The 3,316-nt window shown below is 42.9% G+C and overlaps 1 pseudogene; it reads right to left on the reverse strand.

Annotated features, from left to right (window-relative positions):
* LOC120859338 overlaps positions 1-1,288 on the reverse strand; it is a 3,294-nt pseudogene extending 2,006 nt beyond the window's left edge.
* Positions 1,289-3,316: the final 2,028 nt, after the last annotated feature.

Raw genomic sequence — 3,316 nt, forward strand, 5'->3', positions numbered from 1 at the left:
AATTCTCTGGGCAAAAATACTGGAGAGGGTTGCCATTTTCTTCTCCAGGGGATTGTTCTGAGCCAGGGATCAAACTCAGGTCTTCTGTATTGGAGGAAGTTTCTTTTCCACTGAGTCATCACAGAAGCCCCATTTACCTACAGCATGTTTGCTCAGTTCTGTCCCATTCTTTGAGACTCCATGGACTGGGGCTCGCCAGTGCCCCAGTGCTCTTCTGTCCATGGGCTTCTTCAGGCAAGAATACCAAAATGGGTTGCCATTTCCTTCTCCAGCGATTTACCTAAAGAAGATATATTAAAAAGATCAATCACTACTTTAGAAGAACCAGTCAACACTATATTCCTTATTTGTAACAGCTTACTAAGAAATTCTAAGTATTTCTGTGATTGGGGAACTATAAAGATTAGTAGACATCAGTAATAAAATAAGACATAAGCACTGAAAAAGGAGCTATACTATTGCTTTTTAAGAGTAGTAAAATTTAAAATACTTACATATATATATGTATATATTAAATCTTATATAAGTATAAATATATATACATGTATAAATATTTATGTATGTGTGTATGTATATATATATATATACATACACTAAATGGCTATATAAACCACATAGATAAATTCTAGAGAAACCCTTGGAAAAGAAGTTTTAGTTCTGTCCTTCATTAAGTGCATTTTCTTCTATTAGATATGATTTTGCATGTTAATTCCTAGAAGGAAGAATTTTATATTAGGGAAAAATAATCTGGCAGCAGAGTTTTTTCAGGTATAGACATGCGTTAGCTGAAAATTGTATTTATTATGCAGAAACTGAGGTGACAGAAATTGGAGAAACTGTCCGTAGTGGATCTCTTCACTTTGTTACTTTTGGGATTTTTAGTGTAAAACATTACCTGTGTTTGCTTAATGAGAAAGTTCCAAATATGTTTACTTCAAAGACACTAAGGCTTGTCACTCCGAAATAATTTAAATATTTTCATTATTTTTTTTCTTGTTTTTACTTTTCTTTCGTATGAAGGAAAAGGAAAATCACACACAATTAAACAATATGCCATGCAAGAGTGATGATACTGGCGACATTTGAGATGGCAATAAATTATTGAAAAACATGTGATGGTAAGAGTTCTCTTCTGTATTTTATAGTGGTTAAGTTAACGTGACTGGCAAATCTAGTAGAATATTTTGCTCTTTTTATTTTTATTTTTTTAGACTGTCCCTCAAAGGTCTCCATCTACCCGTCCTCTGCCTCTGTATTTTCCTCCTGCAGTACTTTTTCTGCGGCTCATCTCGCGATACATCCAGGTTCCTTACGCTTGTCTCCTCACGCCATACACCCGCTTCCTTATGCTCTTGACGGAACAGGCAGGGCTGAGTTCAACATTAGTTTAGCTAGGGGTCGACTGAGGAGATTTGGTGTTGCGTGTTCGGAAGAACAAGACAAAAGAAAGGTAAGGAATTGGGCATTTTAAAATGGGAAGCCAGATTTATAGCTTACAAGAACATGTTTATACGTCTAGCGTCAGTATTTTACGGGAGAAAAATGGTAACTCAGACTGATATTTCCTGTCAGGCTTTACCCAGGAAGAGCTAATAGCTGAGTGTATGTATTTACGTGTGTGTGTGTGTACATTACCCTGAAAAGTCTTCTTAGTTTTTCTTGAAAAGTATCTTTGAATTTTTATTCCTTGGAGAATCAGTGCCTGAAGTAGCAAAGGAAAGCCAGTGAAGTTTGAGGGTTCTTTTGTCTGAATGGAGGGCTGGGGGACAGGAGGGAAGGTGGGAGTGGGGGTGGGGCCAAGAAGAGGGTTTGAAATGTCTGGATGTTGGCTGTGGGAGGATATACTGGGCATATACTCCTACCCTGGGACTGAGAAAGCTGTTTTTCCTTTGTAACTTTTCTTTGGTATATAAGGCTGGGCTTTTCTCCACAAGCTTATGGCCACTAGGGCGGAATGTTGGTTGCATTCAGTGTGTAAATCGTTTTTTTGTGTGTATGTGTTTTCTTTCCCATTGGTTTGGGGCTGCTAGTCGTGTGGAATGTTGCATTGCTGTGCAGTTCTGCTTTTTTTCCGTTGGTTTGGGGCTGCTAGGCGTATGGAATGTTGCCTTCATTTCTCACCTAGTGTTGCTTTGGTGTGCAAATTGGCTTTTTTTTTTTTTTTCCTGTTGATTTGAGGCTGCTAGTTATATGGAATGATGCGTTGGTTTGTCGCAAAATGTTGCTGTGGTGTGTAATGCGGCTTTTAGCTCTCCAGTTGGGGCCGCTGCTGCTGAGTCCCTTCAGTCGTGTCCAACTCTGTGCAGCCCCTTGACGGCAGCCCACCCGTCTAGCCTGTCCCTGAGATTCTCTAGTCAAGAAGGCTGGAGTGGGTTGCCATTTCCTTCTCCAATAGGGGCCGCTAGTTGTGCAGAACGTTGCTTTGGTGTGTACTATGACTTTTTTTTTTTTTTTTCCTTGTTGGCTGGGGCCTGTTACAGGTGCGGAATGATTCTTTGGTGTGTAATACGGTTTTTATTTTTTCCCTCTGATAAGATCTGCTAGTCGGGCTGAATGTTCCTCCGGTGTGTAAACTGCCTCCCCCTGCCCCCGCTCCCGCTCCCGCCCCCGTTTCCTTGGGTCTGCTAGTGCGCCAATTGCTTTACTGTGTAAACCGGCTTTTTTCCGTTGGCTTGGGGCTGCTAGTTGCGGGGCCTTAGTCGTGCAGAATGTTGCTGTGGTGTATAATTTGGATTTTTTCCCTAGGTGTGAGGCTGCTAGTTGTGTGGAATGCTGCTTTGGTGGGTAACGTGGCTTTTCTCCCTCTTCTTGGGGCTGCTAGTCAGGCTGAAGGTTGTTTGGCTATTGCACTCCCCGCCCCAGCCGCCACCGCCGCACACCCAGCCCCGTGCCCAGAGTTTCCTTGGGGCTGCTAGTGCACCTTACTACTGCTGTGGCATGTAAACCGGCTTTTTTTCCCATTGGCTTGGGGCTGCTTGTTGCGGGGGCTTAGTCGTGCAGCATGTTGCTCTGGTGTGTAATTCGGCTTTTTTCCGTTGGCTTGGGGCTGCTTGTTGCAGGGCTGAGTCTTGCTGAATGTTGATCTGGTGTGTAATTTGGGTTTTCTCCCTGGTTCGGGGCTGCTCGTTGCTGTGGCTTAGTCCTGAAGAATGTTGTTCTGGTGTGCAGTTGGCCTTTTTTCCTTTGGCTTGGGGTTGCTAATGTCCCGAATGCTGCTTTCGTGGGTAAGAGGGCTTTTCTTCCTTTGGTGTTTAATCCGGCATCGTTTTCCCCCATTGCCTTGGGACTGCTTGTGCACCATCCTATTGCTTTGGTG

Source organism: Oryx dammah, unplaced genomic scaffold, assembly GCF_014754425.2.
Source record: "Oryx dammah isolate SB20612 unplaced genomic scaffold, SCBI_Odam_1.1 HiC_scaffold_615, whole genome shotgun sequence".
In the NCBI taxonomy this organism is placed as follows: Eukaryota; Metazoa; Chordata; class Mammalia; order Artiodactyla; family Bovidae; genus Oryx; species Oryx dammah.